The following is a 14,611-nucleotide window of genomic DNA, read 5'->3' on the forward strand; positions in this document are numbered from 1 at the left end:
CTACATTGTTAATGCAAGAGTGGGAACATCTATGTCTATCATGAAAATCTAATGTGGATCTGGGTTGGCCATGAAGAGGGTAGTGGCAAAAGGTCTTTAGATCTTAGAAGTTTTCCTCTGAAGTGAGTAATCACCAGAAATGCTTGGGGGGGGGGGTACTAAAAAGTCTGTGGAGGGGGAAGGAATGAGGTAAGAGAAACCTGTGAAAAATCTATAGTACTACATTAAAATCACCTTATCTCTTTGAAGCTGGTTGGTGGTTCCCACGTGAAGACCCCTTCTATTTTCCAGTATTTCATACCAACTCTCTACCTATAGCAGAGTGCTAAAACTCTAACCCATTCTGGCTGAACTCACACGTTTCCAGTTTGACAAATAGATGGTGACCTTGGAAATAGTTTAATACTGATCTGACTAACTGGATATGCTTTTTTAGAGTCATGTGAGAAGACAAGAATGCTATTTAAATATACTACAACACCTCAATTTATTTTGCTTTGGAAGATAGCATTTCTGAATCTATTAAAATGTAGTAGGCAGAATTGCCCTTCTTGTTTCTGAAAGGCTATTTTCTACTCATCTTTCTTGCAGATGTAAACCAGGTTATAGACATCCCATCAATTCATCTTGAAGATTGTAGTCTGCCCTCACTGGTCTAGTAGGTTAAATATTAGAGGCCTTTTCTTCCCCAGGAAGACCTGGGTTCAACTCCCACCTCTGACAGTTGGGAACTCTGTGATAGATGGGCAAGCTGTTTCACTTATTTGAAGTTCAGTTTCCTTATATATAAAATATCTGTAGTACCTGCCTCACAAGTTTGTCGTGAGGATCATTTTACAGATAAGGCCAAGAGAAATTGAATGACTTCCTTGGCATCACACGGCTAGGAAGTGACTGAGGAAGGATTCAGACTTAGGTGTTCCTGAATCTACATCCAGTTCTCTATCTACCTTGCCCCCAGCTCCTTCTAAATGAGATAATAGTTACATACAATTTGAAAATATTGAAGTGAACTCTAAATCCCGGCTATCATCATCATCATCTTCATCATCATCATCATCATCATCATCATCATCATCATCATCATCATCATTGTTAATTGTCATCATTCATTTTTCAATCCTTTTTCCTCATAAGATATTCTCTCATATTTAGCCTGTTATTCTGGTTACAATAGCTTTATCACCCTGTTCTAAGATAGTTGAAATCTTTTCACAATAGTCACCTTTTTGTTGCATACAGGAAAGATAACATATCCTTTAAAAAAAATCCATCCTTTTCACATTTCTTTTCAGTGACATATACACTCGCGACTTAGTTGTTCCCAATTCCTATCGACAATCATACATCTTCTATGGCAGATCTTATATATCTTTTGGACAGCTACATTATGTATTTTAAATCCCACCCCATATGGCTTTCTACTCCCATTGAATGGTGTGAAGAGTCCCAAACCCAGACTCTTTGCAAGCAGTACATTTCACTCTTCATAGTTAACCATGTTTCTTTTACCAAAATTATATCCAGTTTTTCTTTCTCAGAGCAGAACAGATTGTACATCTCCCATCTTCTTCATTTCCCCTACTTATTTGTGTTGCATAACTTTAGGTTGTGCTTTTCCAATATTTGTGTGATTTCAGTTAGTCCATTAAGGCTTCCTTTAACCTCTTTGAGGGAAGTATAGTTGTCCCTTCCACACTGTAGTGGTTAGGGGTGTGGCACCCCTGTGATGACGAAAATCTTTCTAAAAATTTGTGACCCTCCTATACCAGAGAAATCTGAACTTTTTCTTTTCCTTTTATGGGGTGTTTACAGCACCTTATTGTAACATTTGGGTCTTAGGTTCTGTGTCATCTACTGACCTTTGCATATTATCTTCACCTTCCACAAAACTCCCCCCCCCCGCAAATTCCCATTTAATTTCTTATGCCAACCCATGATATATCAAAACCATGATGGGAAAAGTTGCAATGTGAAAGGGATAACTGTAGTAATCTATCCTCTGGGGACCTAGCCTGTCTTTGGGAGGGTATGAGAAGGGGAGTATGGGAGAGTGAGCCCAGAGGGGTTATACAGATTTCTTTTGTAGACATAATACTTTCATTATAAAACCCTGATTTCAAGTGTCCTTTGGTAAATTCTGATTATTTTCAGTTCTGTAGAAATTAATCTCAGAAATTTGTTGTGACCTTCCTAACTACTCAATATTTTCCAAATCATTTGATTCACTAGAGGGGTTGAGTCTAGCTTCTTCTTAATTCTTCAGATCTTTTCTTTTTAGTAGGGAGGGGGTGAGGAGAAAGATTTGTTAGATCCGGGCTTCCTATTTCACCCAAGCTGGAAGGGCCCATTCCTCCTGCTAACTGGCATGGAAGCTTTGACTTGCTTTGTTTTTCCAACCTGGGCCATTCCTTTAGGACTCACTCCATCTCAGAGCCATGCCTGATCACCTTTATCCATACTACCGCTCAGAATTCTTGAGTTCAGACAAACCACCTACCTGAGTCCCTTCACTATTACAGGCATGTACCAACACCAATAGTCATTAATGGACTACTTCCTTGATTTGGAGATCTGGAGAAACTAATGTTAGTACCAGTTAATCATTTCACTATTCACACTTTACCATCTCTCTGCCAATGATTCATATAGATATGTTTGTGGGTGTATAATATATAATACATACACACACACATATATATATATATATGTATACATACACATATATCTCTTCACTGTTCATAGTTAACCATGTTTCTTTTTACCGAAATTATATCCAGTTTTTCTTTTCTCAGAGCAGAACAGATTGTACATCTCCCATCTTTCTCTCCTGAGGCCCATTACTATTTCATTTATCTTCACAATAACCTTGAGGGATATCCCCCTTTTTCAGATGAGGAAACAGAGGTCAAATGGCTTGCCCAGGGTCACACAGCTAATTAAATATTTGAAGCTGGATTTGAATACAGATCTTTCTGATTCCAAGCCCCAGGATCAATTCACTGAGCCACCTAGCTCCTAATGACAGATTGTGAACCTGAGTGACTGGGATGAAAATGCATTACAACTGCCTCTTGGACATTTTGAAATAGAAGTCATGTAGGCATATCAAACTCCACAACAAAACTCTTTATCTTTCCCCCCAAACACTTCCCTGGGCCCAGCTTCTTTATTACTGTTGATGGCGCCATCATCCTCCCAGGCTCACAATCTCACTGTCATCAGGAACAGCTAGTGACTCAGTGGATTGAGCCCAGGGACTAGAGTCAGGAAGACTTGAGTTCAAATCCAGCCTAGCTATATAACTAATAAGTACCCTCTTTGCCTCATTTTCTTTATCTGTAAAATGGGGATAATAATAGCATCCTTCCCAGGGCTGAGATAGTAATTGTAAAGCACTTAGCACAGTGCCTGTCACAAGTGTGTTAGCTATTATTATACTCAATTCTTTACTTGCACTCACCCCACACATCCAATTTGTTGACACATCTTGCCATTTCTACTTTCAAAATATTCTTCCTAGATGTCCCCTCTCTCCACTCACAGAACTGTTATTCTGGGGCAGTCCCTTGTAATCTCAAACCTAGATGAAGTCATGATATCATCTCTCTGAGGACATGGTCCTTTGAGAATAAAGGACAAAAACCGTAACAAAGAGAAATATATTCACTGAACGGCTGTTGCCTCACTCAAAGTGAGAACTCAAAGAGAGTTATCCTTTTCAGTTTAAAAAGACCAAGGTCTTCCACTACATCCTGGACCATCTCTAGTCTTCCTGATCTATATCTGGTCACTGGATACGGATGACTCTGGAGGAGAAAGTGAGGCTGGTGACTTTGTACAGCCTTCCCTCACTTAAATCCAATTTACTTGTATGTCATGGCATCATCTTCTTCCTGTCATGGTCCTCTTTGAGAACAAAGGCCAAACCACATACACACAATAATTTGAACAGTATTCTAGTTGATGATTCCTGCCTTGAGTCTCTCCCGACTCTAATCTATTCTACACTCAGATATCAAAATGATTTTTCTAAAGCACAGGTCTGATTGTGTCATCTCACCACTCAATAAATTCTAGCGGCTTCTTCAACTCTCAGGATTAAATTTTACATTTAATTTTTAATTTTACATTTAAAGTTTGCATTTTAAAGCCCTCTTCAACCTCAGCCTTTCCTAGCTTTCTAGTGTTCTTACACTTTACTTCTAGCCACACAGTCTACTAATCGAGCTAAATTATCTGCTTTCCGTTCTTTTCTGGCGTTGGATGTTTTCTCTGGCTATCTCCCAAGCCTGGAATGGTCTGCCTTTTCATCTCTTCCTACTGCCTTCCCTGGCTCCCTTTGATTCCCAACTAAAATCCCATTTTCTACAGAAAGCCTTTCTTTCTTTTTTTTTTTTTTAAACAATCGGGGTTAAGTAACTTGCTCAAGGTTACATGGCCAGTTATTTCTGGGTGTGGTGCTGAGTATCTGAGCCCAGATTTGATCCAGGTCATCCCGACACTGGAGCCGGTGCTCTTACTCGCTGAGCCACCTGGCCGCCCCTTAGAAAGCCTTTCTTAACTCCCCTAATTTCTAGTTCTTCCCTTCTTTTAAAGACTTTCTATTTATCCTGTAAATAGCTCCCTTGTATAGATTCACTTGATTATTGTTTCCCCCATTAGATTGTGAGCTTCTTGATGGCAGGAACTGTGTTTTGCCTCTTTTTGGACACCAGCACTTAATACATATAGTACCTGGTATATAGTAGGCACTCAATAAATGTTTACTGACTCTACTCACACATGGTGCTGCATCCCCTGACTTTTTGCCTGTGTTGTCTCCCATACCTGTAATGCTTTTCCTCCTTACTCTGTCTCCTGGCTTCTCTGTCTTTCTGAAGACTCAGTTCAAATTCGACCTTCTATAGGAGTCTTTCCCCAGTCTCCTGTTCCCTACCTAACCCTATTCCAAGTTCTTTCCTTCAGAAATTACTTTCTATTTAGCCTATAAATATCGTGTACATACAATTTTTTTTGCACTTTACCCCAAACCTGAGAAAAGGTGTCAATTTGAGCACAGTGTAGGCCATTACATTTTGCATGCTCAGAGTCAACTTTTCCTAGTTCTGAGTAGCCACTTGGAAGCTTTTGGAACCTGCTATTGGTCATGTATAATTCTTCAATGAAAGGCTTACACTTTGAGATGAGGAGGTGTCCCTTATTGGTTGGGAAGAGTTGATACCTCAGGAGATAGAGAAAAGGGAATGGCTTGCTTCCTCACATTCTCTTCTTTTCTGGTTGTAATCATGCCAGGACTATTTTGAGCTACTTGCAGAGAGATCCCCTACACACACACAGACACACACAGACACACACACACACACACACACACACACCTCCATGATGCCATGAACACATGCCCTCACATACCCTCCCCAGGTGAGAATGAGTCATGTTTATACTGGGGAAGAGAAGATTTAGAGGGATATGACAGCTATTTTCAATTATTTGAAGGGTGTCATATATACGACGGATTAGATGTGTTCTCTTTGGTCTCAGGGAACTAGAACTAGAGACAATGAAGAAATGGGACTAAATTATATCTAAAACACCTTCCAGTTTTAATTTTCCATGATGGAGAATGAAGATTAAACTTTAAAACTCTACATTTTCCCCAAGAAATCTGGTTGGTAAACATTTGCCATCACACCACTGTGATCCTCCCTAGTATCTCCCCCATATTCCCTTGTATTTATTTTGTATATATTTTCGACACAGTTATGTGTATATATTTAATTTATATTAAATTAAGAATATGAGATCCTTGAAGGCTGAGGTGATTTGGTTTTGTATTTTTATCCCCAATTCTTAGCACAGAGCCTGGAATATAATAGGTGCTTAGTAAATGCTTGTTACTTGCTTGGTTGGTTTGGTTTCACCAGCGCAGAGTAGCATGTGATTGGTTATTACTCCCTTTGTTCTGACCACTTACAGCTCACTACTGCAAAGATCTATGATCTCAAAGGTTCAGTTATTCCATCTGCTAAGGTGGACTGCAAACTCTGATTTGGGGGATGACCTTTAAGAGTCATTGTGGCTGAAAAATTTTTCTCTTTATGAACAATTAGTGATGAGTCTCTAGTCCTTAGAGGACAGATATGCAATCTGTCAGCTCACCTATGCTCAAGACCCCTGGCACACTCGTTGAGAACCCAGGGTCCTCTCCATGTCACATTGAGATAGCATAGTAGGACGTCAGCAGAATGGACAAAATACTTATATTAACAAAATCTAGGAGAAGTTACATGCAGCATGATAAAATGGATAGAGTCAGCTTACAAATCAGAAGGATCAAGTATGGTATGAACAAAATCCTAAATCTCCCTAGTTTCCATGCAAATGAGATGAATTTTCCTTAAAAGGTATTGCAACTGTCATTGAGAACTGAGGAATCTTGTATTGGTAGTTTTTGAGAGAGAGAGACAGAGAGAGACAGAGAGACAGAGAGAGAGACAGAGACAGAGAGACAGACACAGAGAGAGAGTGAGAGAGTGAGAGAGGAGAAAAGGAGAAGAAGAAGAAAGAAAGAGGAAGAGAGAAAAGAAAAAGCAAGAAAGGATGGAAAGAACAATGAAAAAGAAAGACAGAAAATGAGAAAGAGAGAGATAGAAAGGAAGGAAAGAAAGATGGAAGGAAGAGAGGAAGGAGAAAGAAAAAAAGAAAGAGAGGGTATAAGGGTTATTTTTTAACCATATGATACTATTGACCCATATTAAGTTTGCTGTTGACTAAAATCTCCAGGCTTTTCCACATGAAAATCAACCAATTTTCCCTCATCATGTTCTTGTGTAGCTAATTTAAAAACAACAACAACGTAAGTGTTCAGTTTTCTAATTTTTCTAAAATTTGCATTCCCAAGTAGCAAATTCTTTCAACATCAATTTGGTTAAATTGTGTGCTTTCAAGGTGAAAATTTCTAATTGGTGAACAAAACGATGCTTTGGTACCAAAACAGCTGCCTCACATTAGAAAAGAAGGAGAGGCACTTTCCACGCCCTTATTCCCTAGCTTAGAAGGCCACGATACACTCCAGCTGCTAAGTGAAGCAAATTACCTCCTGGCAATTTATGCTCTAAATCCCTGATTCGATCTCCTCTACATTTATCTTCCTCCTTTCCTGATTCTCTGCTTCCCACAGCTCTGCTACTGCCCTTTGTACATTGTTGCCACTGTATTTATGGCCATACAAATTTAAGGATTTCATTTTGCATTACGGACAAGTTTCTGGTTGTTTTTGTTTGCTTGTTTATCTTGGACAATGCTTCACCCCCCCCCAAATCCTAAATTTCCCAACCAAGTAGGAGGATACCCACTCATATCCAGGCCCTACTCCTGACCCAGACCACATGGGATGGTAGAGATACAGAATTTTATGTTATAAAAAAATTCCATTCTGGATTCTAGTTCTCTCAGCTTTCCAGCCAGTGGTAAGGAAAATGTATCACTTCTCTGACTGAATTGATTTTCAAGAGATGGTTACACATGCCCATATGTTGAGCCAGAGCTGTTTTTTCATAGTAGCCCCACAGAAGAAATGGTCTGGTGACAAACCTCTCATTGATCCCTTTAATACAAAGAAGCTAATGTTCCTAGTTTCAACTTAACAGTTTGCTGTCCAAGCTTCCCGGTGTCCTGGGTTCCTTCTGACACATGAAGCCTTTTTATACTGTTGTATATTTTGGTTTTCTCAAACTCACCTTATATTTTTCTCCAAGCATGTTAGCTATAAAGAAGTGCTAGCTATAAAGAAGTATTCAAACTCATTCTCTAAATGGTGATACACACCCAGTTCTGATGACCTAAATGACTGTATTTTCCTTCCATGCATTCAGAAACATCTTTGTCAGTTTGCCTAAAGGTATTTTGAAGCTAAACATTTTTGGAAGGCGTTGTGGTCAAACAACATGAAACATAGTGGGACTCATTGACTATTTAATATAGGCAGGAAGACTGGCAGATAGAAAGGCCCTTCAGGAAATAAGAGGAATGTGTCCTACAATAATACATCCATTGATGAGGCTCATTGAAAGAGTTCACTCTTCACTTGTTGCCAGCCTAGGAGTAGAAAAGAAAGTCTTTTTCTGCATTTAGGATTTTTTTTAAAGTTTATTGCCTTAATGGAAAATTGAAACAGATGAAACATGGTATTCCCAGCACATTACCTCTTATTGTGAAAGACTAATATATTCGTGGCCAAGTAGGGTAGAATGCAATGAGCTGCTACATGTAAGAAAATGATTTGGCTGGTTTCTTCCTCTATTGACAGCATTGGCACATCCACGTTTGGTCCTCTATGTAGAAATTGGGAAGCTAGGTGCACAGCAGGTAGAGGTAGAGTGTAGGCCCTGGAGTCAGGAAGACTCATCTTCCTGAGTCCAAATCTGGCCTCAAGACCCTTCCTAGCTATGTGACCCTGGGCAAGTCACTAAACCCTTTTTGCATCAGTTTTTCATCTTTAAAATGAGCCGTAAAAGGAAATGAGAAATCATTCCAGTATCTCTGCCAAGAAAACCCCAAATGGGATCACAGAGTCAGATACAACTAAAAACAACTGAACAACAGCAACAATATAGAAATTACTGAGGCTGAGTAGGTTATGACAAACCACACGAGTATGATGGTCTGTCAAAACATAATATAGTTGGTAAGTCTTGGAGAATATCAATCCATCTCACGAAGGCAGGGAAATAGACACTGAAGTAATGTCTCTAGAGATAGGCAATATGAAAGAAAATCCTTTCTTCCTCAGTTCTTAATTAAAATCCAAATGAAATCATTATCATTTGATCACTGTTCAGGAGTCTCGGTGCTTTTGTGAAAGTCTCATGGCAAGTTTGTTATGGACAAATTGAGTAAAAATCCTCCTGCTTTCATTTGTTGTCATCATGTAAAGAATCACCCCACTATTTCAGGGTTGAACTGGTGGGAAGAATAGAGTCCTGTAAGAACAGAACAGTGCATTGGCCATCCCACCTACAAAGAGTGGTTCTGGGTAAAATGGAAAGAATTTCCCTAAAATGCTGAAATTCTATTCATTCATTCTTTCTATTTCAACATGTGATAGGACCTCTATCTACCAGAATTACTCTCTTCTCCACCTCATGGATTAAACTAACCCTTAACACATCTTCCTAGTAGCCAAATTGATGTGACTTCCTGGTCACCTAAGGGCATTAAAAAGGGCCACCCATGTGAACAGACTGGGGTCTTCAGATCTGACGGATGCTCCAAATCCAAGCAGGAACCACAATCTGTCCTGCCCACAGACATTTCCTTATGGAGGAGAAGGGGACTCTCTGTTCAAGTTGAGTGATACAGTAGCCTTGTTGAATATCCTTCCTATGTGATGGCTAGGGTAAACTTCCTTTTGTCAACTGCTGAGTGACCTGTTAGAGCTTCGTTTTATTCCAGTGTTGTATCTGAACCAATAGGGTACTGGTCTGACGCAGGCCTAGGCCTAAGGCTGTGCTAGAACCAGCTCATACCGCCTAGTGAGAGCTGATTGTTAAATTTTCAGTAACAGCATAAATCAAGGCTTGATTTATTGTCTTGTTGATTGTCTAGACACAAGGAAGTGATGATGAAAGTGCTAATGCAAATTAAAATTTAAAATATGTTATGTATACATTTTTTTTTCTGGAAAGACACCTGTTAAACATTTACCAATATACCCGTATATCTCTGCCTATACCTAACACATAGGATCATTAATTTAGAGCTGAAAGGGACCGTGAAGGCTATGGAGTCTAGCTCCCTCATTGTACAGATAAGGAAATTAAGTATGAGAATGATTAAGGGATTAGTCCAGTGTCACCTTGATGATAAATAACAGAACCAGGATTTGAACCCAGCTCCAAAGTCCATATACTTTCTATTCTGCCACACTAATATCTTTACAATATCTCTCATGTGTGGCCTCCTCTCTACTCACATAGCCATCACCCTAGTTTCAGCCCTAATCACTTCCTAATTGGTTTCTCTTCCTTAAGGAGAATGAGGAAGAGTAAAGGGTCAAATATGACCCCAAGTCTGCAAAACGGAGTGACTAGTGGTCTTCAACTCTATCAACTGCCTATCAATTATTTCTACCTCGACATCCTTCCAGGACCACAGACTACCTGTGTCTAAACAGATCTTGTTATCTGTTCCTTTAAAGCCAGATCCCCTCTGTGACTTCCTATTTCTTTTTAATGGTGCCACCATTTTCCCAGTTACACAGACTAAATACCTTAGAGCAATCTTTAACTCCACCTTTACCTTTACCCAGCACATTCATCATCACCCATTGTGGGTGGATAATAAGACCTACTGTACCTACCTTATGGGGCTTATAGGATGCTCGTGGAACACAATTGACTCTAGTGTGAAGCCCTTTTCAGGGCTGCTTTCCACCTTTGGTGTCTACCTGGCTCTCACTTGTGGCTCCAGGAAGCTGTAGCATGTGCAGTGACCACACCCCAGTAAACCATCTCTGCAGACTGGCAAAAACTGGTTGAGGGTAACTGATGGGAACCCACTGGGGAGTGAGGAGGGTGTCTACTCCAAACATGTGAAAACTTTTCCTGGTGAAATGGGTGGATAAGAACAATTTGTTCCAAAGGCAATGAAGACAGTTGAAGCATGTTCTTGGAGCATTTTGGAGTGGAGCACTTGGAACTTGGTCAGATATGGAAGACACCAAGGTCACCCACTGCATCCCAGGCCATCACCAGCCATCCTGACTTTGTCTTTACCACTGGACTTTGATAATTCTGGAAGAGAGAGTGAGGACTCTATGACTCACTTAAATCTAGTTCCTGCATTCCCCATCACCTTGTAATGTCATTGGTCTTCTTCAAAAACAAAACAGGGGTGGCTAGGTGGCACAGTGAATAGAGCACCAGCCCTGGAATCAGGAGGACCTGAGTTCAAATCCTGCCTCAGACACTTAACACAAAAACTAGCTGTGCAACCTTGGTCAAATCACTTAACCCCAATTGCTCTACCTCCTTCCCTCCAAAAAGCAAAAAAAAAAAATTTTAAATCTTAAAAAACCAAAGGACAAATAATACCACATACCTAATAAGGTTGTTAAAGGGAATACAACATCTGTTTGCCACAGAGCAAAGATCTATAAGGTTATGCAAGAGAGGAGGGAGAAAAATAAGCATTGATTAAACACGTATTTGTGTCAGGCATAGTGCTATGCACAATAAAAATATTCTCATTTGATTCTAACAATAACCCTGTAAGGTAGGTGCTATTATTATATCCATTTTATGGTTAAGAAAACGGACAAAGAAGTATGTGCTCAAATTCGTACATTTAGTAAATGTCTGAGGGCTGGGCTTGAATTCAGGTCTTCCTGACTCCAGGCCCAACACCCCATCCATTATGCCACTTAACTGGCACAAGAATGTTAAAAGGGGAAAGCATAATAGGGGCACACAGAGGCAAGTGGCAGGAGGATTCAGGCAAAGTACACTCCAAAGGAAATTGATCAATCATGAGTTGATTTATTTAAGGTATCTTGTAAGAAGTAGGAACTTAATAGATGTTGAATTCAATAGAATTTACTGATTTCCAGAAGCTTCTCACTAAGGTCATTTCCTTCTCCCCAAGGACATACTTGTTTCAGAGGTCTTATGACTTGTCTTCTCTCCATTCTTTTCTTTCCTTCCTTTTTTCTTTCTTTCCTTCCTTTCTTTCCTCCCTTCCTCTTTTCTTTCTTCCCTTCCTTATTTCTTTCTTTCCTTCCTTTCCCCAGCTGTTAGTATCCTTTCCCTCCTCAAATGTCATATCCCCATAAAAACTAAGTTTCTTTTAAGCAGGGTCTATTTTTCATCTTTATCTTTGTTTCCCCAGCACCTAGGACAGTAACCTATATATGGCAGACATTCAATAAAAACTTATTGAATTGGATGGAATGAGTACATTTTTGTTGAATTAAATTGAATCAAATTGTGTGCCTGACCTATACACAATGCTTGACTGACCCAAAAGGTGGGACCAGACACAGGATCCGAGAGCCCAACCTCTTTATCTTGCACTTTTGGAATCAGAATACCAAGCATGTTGATGATTTGGGCAAGATCACATGGGCAGGGGCTCGGATTCAAACACAGATCCTCTGATTCCCCTATTCAGTGTTCTTTCCATTGCACCAGGCTGCGTTGGTTGTCTTGTATGGAAAAGTATAATAAGGAACAGCACATTTGCCTCAGGGATTCCTACCCCAACATCCCTCTACTCACTTTAAACATCAGATGAAATATTACCTTGCTATTTACATTTTGGGGTGTAGGCTAATTGCTGTATCTGTCAGGGGTGTCACTATATGTAGAGTATCATTAGTTGCTGTTGACCAGGGGGGATTTAGTTTAAAAATTCATGAAGTAATTTAGATGTGCCAAGCCCAAAAGGAATTTCTGTGGGCTGTGTTAATATTTAGTTTCTGTTTTATCATGGAGATCAATTTGGTACATTTCTTAGCCTAATGATTTTTCCTCTTTTTTATATTTTTTTCCTTCCAAGTTCCTCACAAAGGACTACTTACCCTCCCCAGAATTCTTGGTGAGCAGTATTACACGAGACTACAGAAATATCAGGGCTCTTTATATTTCAAAAGAAGAGTCTTCATTCTCCATCCTTCCCCTGCCCCATCAAACATCAGAATTTAGGGTGACTCTGAAAAATGTCACATTGGAATTATGTGTATTTTTAAAATTTAAATCCGAATTTTTGATTTTATCAGAGGTAGGGAACTCCCAGTGTGGTTTCTGTTCTAAAGATCAACAACTCCTCAGTGACATCTTTTTAAGAGAATTGGGAGTGGGGGAGCACTGTCACATTTCCTCAAAGCAAAAATAATGTGACTATGTAGAGGGAAAAAAGCAAATTGAAGATATTGGTGGGACTTGGGGGAATTTTGTTATGTTACATAATAGAAGACAGTGATTTCTTTCTGCCTCAAATCTTAGATAATACAAAGACTAAATATGAATCTGAGTTAGGAACCTGCATTTTCTTCTGACTTCCCTATTTTAAAATTAGCCCCATAATTCTTTCAAGGATTTAAACTCAAAACTTCAAAGCCATTTTTTTTTTACTTTCCTTGTCCCTCATCAATGACATCCAATCCATTGCCTGCTTCTTACATTTGTTCTCATTAACAGCTTCCCCATCCATCCTGTTCTTTCTATTCCCACTGCCTGTCAAACAATTAATATATTTATTGAGCACCTACTATGTGCCAGGTACTATGCTAAACACTGGGGATACAAAAAAAGGCAAAAAGTCCCAAAGAATTTACAATACAAGAAGGGGGTGGGGTGGGGAGAAGACAATACACAAAGGGAAAAGACAGAGAGGGAAAAGTACCTGGCATTGGGGCATGATGGGAAAGTCCAAAAAAGTCCAGCAGTGTAGGAAATGAAGAGATGACTGGCCTGGGCATCTCCCTTAAATGTAGCACCTTCTGGGAGATGCTGTCAGAAGCAGAGGCTACTGAGAAGAAAATTCCAAGGCTGAAACGATCTTTACTTCACTATGATGCTTTGGGGATGGTCTTGCCTTATTCTCTGGATATTGTTGCTTGAGAGTAAAGATAGGGAGAGGGAAAAGTTTAAGACTCACTCTAATTCAATTCAACAGTCATTTGATGAATGCCTACTACGTGCCAGTGATCATGTCAGATAGACGCAGGGGATACAAAGTAGGTGCTGCTATTTCACAGCTTACTAAAGATGACTCCAAGGTTAGGAATCTGGGTGACTGGGAAGATGATTATGCCATCAACAGAAATATGGGAGCTGATGGAGATGGGAGGGAGACAGAGTTCTGAGGGAGGATGACAAAAGTATTTGTGGAAATACTCATTTTCCCTGCTTCTAGTTTCTCCTTTATCTAATCCATCTTCTATACAGTTGCCAGCTTGATAGTCTTAGAGCTTAGGTCTGACCATGCCACTCCTCTGTTCATGAAGTTTCAGTGACTCCCCATTACCCCTAGGATTTTAAAAATAACAACAACAGCAATAACAACACTTTTTTGTATTGTATTTAAAACCTTTCACAATCTGACTCCTGCCTAACTTTCCAGACTCATTTTACATAAGCTTATTTTATGGAATCTGTTCCAGTCAAACTGGACTGTTTGCCATTTCCTGAACATGACATACCTTCTCCATCCTTTGTTCTTTGGGGCTTTTGTACAGGTTGTCCCCCATGCCTAGAATACTCTCTCTCTTTCTCTCTCCTCTCACTTTCTTCCTTCTCTCTGTCTGCCTGTCTGTCTGTCTCTGTCTCTATCTCTTTGACATTCAACTTGCTTTAGTAAATTATTAAGCTCCTTGAGGGTAGAGGCTGCAACTTTCTCACCTTTGTACCCCTAGTTGTATATACTCAGGTAGTCACTTAATAAATGCTCGTTGAATTGTAACTCAAATCTGTTATGATTCTAGGGGCCAGTTATAGAATTACCCAATGCATAGGATACTATATTGACCCATCTTAGGACAGAATTAGAAAGATCACTGACTAACCCAGAATCTTCCAGTTCTTGTCTCCCACTCTACTCTGCCTCTTCCTCT

General features: G+C 39.7%; 1 long non-coding RNA gene across 2 annotated transcripts in view; it reads right to left on the reverse strand.

Annotated features, from left to right (window-relative positions):
• Window positions 1-13,798, reverse strand: part of LOC138146945 (uncharacterized) — a 30,298-nt gene extending 16,500 nt beyond the window's left edge. Inside the window, exons 1-2 of one of the 2 annotated variants that reach the window (XR_011164667.1) lie at window positions 13,402-13,796; window positions 12,578-12,708 (exon numbers count right to left, since the gene is read on the reverse strand). This is a non-coding gene — a long non-coding RNA (uncharacterized lncRNA). Of the gene's footprint in view, window positions 1-12,577; window positions 12,709-13,401 lie in introns of both variants that reach the window. The other variant, XR_011164668.1, reaches the window with a different exon arrangement.
• Window positions 13,799-14,611: the final 813 nt, after the last annotated feature.

The sequence above is a fragment of the Petaurus breviceps genome, unplaced genomic scaffold (assembly GCF_028583685.1).
Source record: "Petaurus breviceps papuanus isolate PSGF00001 unplaced genomic scaffold, PetGlider_PUasm1.0 90775, whole genome shotgun sequence".
Classification (NCBI taxonomy): domain Eukaryota; kingdom Metazoa; phylum Chordata; class Mammalia; order Diprotodontia; family Petauridae; genus Petaurus; species Petaurus breviceps.